The sequence below is a fragment of the Rhamphochromis longiceps genome, linkage group LG1 (genome assembly GCF_057381845.1).
Source record: "Rhamphochromis longiceps isolate RC_006_pf linkage group LG1, R_longiceps_female_GT1.1, whole genome shotgun sequence".
Classification (NCBI taxonomy): Eukaryota; Metazoa; Chordata; class Actinopteri; order Cichliformes; family Cichlidae; genus Rhamphochromis; species Rhamphochromis longiceps.
Window position 1 is genome coordinate 1985063 of NC_140557.1, and position 6000 is coordinate 1991062.

Genomic DNA, 6000 nt, shown 5'->3' on the forward strand with positions numbered 1-6000 from the left:
CCATCCTCGCTAATGCTAGTTAGTCTAGTAAAAATCAGTCTTTACCTCTAATAAAGTTTGATTACGTTCTCATATTATATGAGAGTTTTTAACTGAGCGTCAGCAACTGACAAAGAAAGTTTAACCAGTGCCAGCTAACAGCAGCTAACAGCAGCTCTAACAGCAGCTAACAGCAGCTAACAGCAGCTAACAGCAGCTCTAACAGCAGCTAACAGCAGCTAACAGCAGCTCTAACAGCAGCTAACAGCAGCTCTAACAGCAGCTAACAGCAGATGTAGCGTGCTGACAGCCTACACTCACTGCAGATGAAGGGCAGCCAGATTTGTACGGTAGCTCGGTTACATACAGAACTCAGCTGACTCAAATCTACAATCTACTGACATCTAGTGATGAGAATTTACACGCTGCAAGTTTAAATACCTGCTTTTATTTTTAGTGACAGTTTTTATTAATTAATTTGTTTTTATTATTTTAATAGTTTTTTAAAAAAATGTTTTTGTTGTTGTTTTTCAAGCTTGTTTCTTGTAACTTAATGGTTGTTAGTGGTTTTTAATTCGTCTTAAGCCTGTAATGACATCTCAGGTGCCTTTGTTGACGTTCAGATGTGTCACATGCATCTGTTTAGAGGACTGGATGTTGGATGTTGCATATGTCAGAAACACAAACAGACTTTTTCCCTATGACTGTTTTTTTTTCAGACATCATTACTTTAGCATGTGGAGTGTGATTTAGACAGACGTTAACCTGCAGACTCACAATGTGAAAACCTTCATCGTGTCAGAGGAGTTCTTGTTTTTGCTCTTCGTGAGAAAACTTGAGCACTTTTCTGTCCCGGCTTTGCTGCGAGCTGCCAGCACCTGGGAAGCGTTGGATATGTTGCAAGCTACTGTGAGAATCCCAAACAGTGAAACTGAGCCCTCTGAGCAACACTGCTGCTGATCCCCCACATGTTCCAGAGAGAGGGGTCTTTCTGGGGCACTGACACCGGATCCCACCTCTCGGTCCTGGGACAGGGATCGGGGCCAGTGGGGGGTTGTGGTGGAACTGGAGGGTAAGGCAGGGACGGGGGTGGGGGGGTGAGAGAATGGATTGTCCACGGGTGCTTGGGAAGCAGAGGAATATGAGGGGGTATTACCGCCCAGCACAGCGGCCAGATGGACAGCAGATGACTTTTTGTTCTTCCAAACACTCTGCAGGCTGGGGGAGGAAGAGGAGGAAGAGGAAGATGAGCTGGGCAGGAGGGAGGGGGAAGAGGAGAAAGGCTTAAGTGAAAGTTTTGGTTTTACAGGGCAGCTTTTTTCCCTCTCTGGATCATAAAACGTTCATCAAATCCATTTGTGTGTCCCAACATGTGGTGCTGTGAAAGAAATCCCCCACTCTGCATTGTTATTGAATCCTTCATCTTAACTTAACTGTGAGGTTTGACTCATGTTTACCAGCCTCTGAATCTCAGGACCAGTCCGATAAAACACGGCCCCGACTCACAAATTAGAACCTGGTCACCGTCAAAGAGCGAGGACACCATCACAGGAGGGAGAGCTGCTGCCAGTCTGCCCTCTGCTGCTGTGAACCACATCTGTACTGAGTCTGCTTCACATCTGTTCCAGCGCCTCGGCAGGTCTGTGCTGCCCCCTGGTGGTCCAGAAAACCAGTCACAGCTTTTTCCAGTCACCTCAGTAGGTGTTTAAGAAATGTTTGTCCTGATCTGGAGCCTGTGCAGTATGCAAATATATGGTGACGTGTACACCATCTGAGGTACAACAGTGCAAACGCAACACGGCTGCTTTGTTCTGTGTGATGCAAAGTGAGAAAAAGCCACCTGCGAGTGGCTGTTTACAGGTCTCAGTCAGTAAATATCAGGACATCATAAGAGCTCTGGAGGCAGTTAGTCCAGGGTCTAAATGTTCAACCTATGATGATAGCTTAAAGTTTTTGGTGTTTTTGTATTTCTATCGTAAGCTCGTGTATGTTTTTAGGATTATTTCTTGTGTTTGTGTGTATATTAGAGGTCTTTACAACGATGTTTAGAATCCCCAGATACGTCCCCATCAAAAGTTTAAGACCACTTGAAAAATGACAAAAAATCATATTTTGCATGCTTGGATTTTAACAAGGTTCCAAATCGAGCTTCAACATGCAACAAGAAGCAGCAGGAGTGAGACACAACATTTTTTTAAACATGCAGTTTATTAAATACAACACTTAAACTTAAACAGCTGTTTTACAGCTGATCAAAGGTTTAGGACCGCATGCCTTTAAAGGACAAATCTGTGCAGAAATGTGGATTCATTGTGATTTTCTGTCAGGTAGTCGCACTCATGACGTTCTGATGGCAAAGGCAAGAAAACATTGCCTTTGTGAACGTGGTCGGGTTGTTGAACTGCATAAGCAGGGTCTCTCGCTGAGGTGGGACACAGTGAGACGGTCATTTGGAATTTCTTAAATCATCCTGAGGGTTATTGACCAAAAAGTCAAGTGGAAGACCCAAAAAATGTCACCAGCACTGAGCTGGAGGATCCAATTAGCTGCCCGTGGAGACGATCCTCGACCTAAATCAAGGCCGTTACTGGTGCCCGCTGCAGCGCCATAACCATCAGACGGCATCTGAGACGGGCTTCAAAAACAAGAAACGTCTTTGAAAAGGCTTCGTCTCCTTGAACGCCACCAAACTGACCATTTGGCCTTTGCTAGAGAGCGCCAAACACAGGACATTCAGGCGCCGGTGATGTCAGGTACCTATTGGAATTTCTCAGTGAGACACCGAGCTGGTTCCTTTCCGCTTCACTCACGTTTCCAACTCGTCCGCTGATGTTTCAAACCTTCCTTTGCCGTTTATCTCGTATGTTCTGTTCACTGCACTCAGTTCTTTGAGGCTCGTTTGTTTTATTAGCTGCCTGAGCTCTCAGAGGACTTCAGATAGGTCTGCAGGCCTTCCTGAATCTGAACGAGTAAGGCTCGTCAAGTTCATAAGTTTTGAGGACCTTAAACCAGATGATCCTCCTGGATCGCCCTTCCTGGTCCCACTTGATTTGTCAGGTAACTTTATCTGTACCTGTAGGTAGATTTGTTCTGCAGTCGTGAGTCATGAACACTCTCAGTACAGCCACAACACACAACAATAACACATGCAAAACTATAATATGTCCATCTGAGTAACGCTGCTGCTATTTTTAAAGCTTGTTGTTTTAGATTTTGGGAGCAGAAACCTCCAGAAGGACGAAACTGAAACTCGCGTGAATCATCCTGGAAAATTAAACCAGCCAACCGCTGTAACCGTGTGCTGTGCTTCACCAATCAGCTGATTGACTGAGTGAGTTTTTTAGATAAATATCCAAACACCAAAGGAAAAGATCAATCGGACGAAGGAAGATAAAATCAAATCATCGTGGTTTTATCAACGTGGAAGCGAGAGAGGCTCCTCGAGCACGAGCGCTGCTGCTTCCTGCACACAGCGTCACGCTTTGCTTCAACAAGCTTTGAATCAATAACTGTTCCAAAATATTTATAACACTGAATACAGCCTGACGCGTGATAAAAGAGAGCGCGTTTCCGAAAATCAACGTTCATGTCAGGATCGTTTTAGCTTCTACTTGTTAAAGTAACAGAATCCATGTGTTTTATTTTATTTTGTCACAAATGTTTACGGTTTTTGTCTCCACAGCTTCTAGTGGTGAACTTCAGTGTGGACACCACCCAGATGTCCTCTGACAGCGATGGAGACCCCGGTTTGGGATGTGACATCACGTACTGGAACACAGGATGGAGATAGAAACGACTGGAGAATCAGTTTCAGAGTGTCTCTGCAGAAACCTGAAGGCTTCGACGGTGAGATGAAAGTTTCAACATTCATTTATTTCCCAGAATAATCTCAGATTTTTACGTTCGGGGATGTGACTGCTTTGCTACACGTCCACCAGGACAGGAGTTCAGAGTTTTCCCCTGGAATCAGTCCAGTTACAGTACTGTGAAAATACTGCATATAAAAATTTAGAGCTGCTCTCACAGCAGCACAACATTATCCATATTAATCTTTAAAATTATTGATTAAGTAGGATCGTTTTTCACAGTTTTTATCTCGCTGCATGTGAGTAAAGTCAGCTTAGAGAGGCGAGCTTGCCGGCTTGTATACGAGTCAAACATATGCTTTAGCAGTGACATTAATAACAGAGCAAACAGTACTGCAGTATGGTCGTGTACTGGTGGACAGAATACAGTAAACTACAGTAAAATGTATTTTAATGAACTCAGATGATCCCTTCAGACTCTCGCGTCTTGTCGTTGTCACACCTGTCCCACTACGCTGTGCAGCCTGTGTCGCAGGTACTGCACGGTTCAATAGTTTTATGCAGTTTTCATCAGTGTGTGGGACACATGAATGCAGCAGCTCTGGTTTTCTTCAGCTGTGCATTGTGTGGGACACTGGTGCATTCATATGCTCCACACATGACATCAGTTTTTACATGAACACTGAATCTGACGATGGTGGTAAGCAAAGCTCCACACAGACATTAGAAACCATCAAACTGTTTACACAGTGCACCTGAAATCATCATTGCAACACTACACATGGAAGCTGAACATTAACAGTCCCAGGAGTGTGCCAGTATAAAATATAAACCATAATAATTATGCACATCTCCATTTATAAATACTGTTAGTTCTGTAGTGTATAATGGGACTCTCACTGTCCTGCTCCATGATGCTGATCGGGTGCTGCTGTGTGGATTCTGCATTCAGGGTTTTTCCATAAATCCTTTGCTGAGGATTTGATTCTTTGGGCTGAGGAAGGAAAATCTTCTCGGGGTATTGAAGTGTTTCGTCTCTGCAGGTGTGGCTGCGGTGACGAGCAGTATTCACATGATGAACAGAGGCATAGGTGTGGGAGTAAATCGGGGGGATTTCTCACTCCGGTTGGATCCCTCGATCGTTCCGAGCTCTCTGGTGACCTCCGGGATCGTTCTCACCCTCGGGGTTGTTGCTGTGTTCATAATGTATCTGTTGTTATCTTTTCTGGAGCTTCTGTCTTACCTTCAGCTTCCTGCACAAACCCTCTTTAGGCTTTCCTATATTTGGCAGCAGCTTTACCCTCTGCATCTCCTGCACTCTGGCTAACCTGCTTCAGAGCTACCGTGGGGTCCTGGGTAAAGAAGCTGAATCAGCCGCTGGCTGTGGTGACCGTTGTTTCTGGGATCCAGTCGGCCATCTTCGTGTCATGGCTGATCTTAAACCCATCATTACCTACAAAGGGCCTCACACACAGTCTGAGATAGGCTCCCTTGAGTTCTTCGTAGCCACAAAACCTGCAACACTTTCTTGGGCTTGATTTGTTCCCTGTCTGCTCTCAAAAGCTGCCAGACTTGTATAAAAATGCCACTTTAGTCACCATCAGCATGTTTTCAGCCATCGTAGCCCCACCTTGTCTCACTCTGAAGTACGAGCCACCAGTTGCAGTAGCAACTACAACGTTCTCGGCCTGGACATCACTGAGTACACTGGGAGGCATTGTGAGCAGAAGGGCACTGCTGTGGTGCAGTCATGAGCCGTTATCAGCTAATGCTAGTTAGTCTGGTTATCCAGCTGCACCTGCACACTGCATGGATGCATCACACATATTGCTCATCAGAACTGGAGCCCAGACTCCTCAGGTTGACTGACAATAAACTGATTGGATTTAAAAACATTTTCTCTATATTAAATGTCCCTCTTCATTATGAGGAGGGACATTTAATATAGAGAACAAACAGTTTGTGTATCAGGCTGTAAACATGTTTATTTCTGCTGTATAATTTTAACATGAGAATCTGTGGGGCTGACTCACTGCTGCCTCTGCTGGACGTTGGAGGAACTGCAGGGGAAATCGTTTTTCAGCTGTGACGCTCGCTGTGACTTTCTGATGAACAGAATTTGAAGTATAGTTAAAGTGACAAAGACCAAGACAGTTTGAGTTCATGCATTAAGTGTCTGGGTGCTGTCCTCCTGTCTCCTGCTGCATGTGCTCTG

The 6000-nt window shown here is 44.8% G+C and overlaps 1 long non-coding RNA gene across 1 annotated transcript; it reads left to right on the forward strand.

The window, feature by feature from the left end:
- The first annotated feature begins 3016 nt into the window (after positions 1 to 3016).
- LOC146678058 (uncharacterized) lies at positions 3017 to 3698 on the forward strand. The gene is made up of 3 exons (XR_014912650.1): positions 3017 to 3036; positions 3177 to 3310; positions 3662 to 3698. It is a non-coding gene; the product is annotated as an uncharacterized LOC146678058 (long non-coding RNA).
- The last annotated feature ends 2302 nt before the right edge of the window (positions 3699 to 6000 follow it).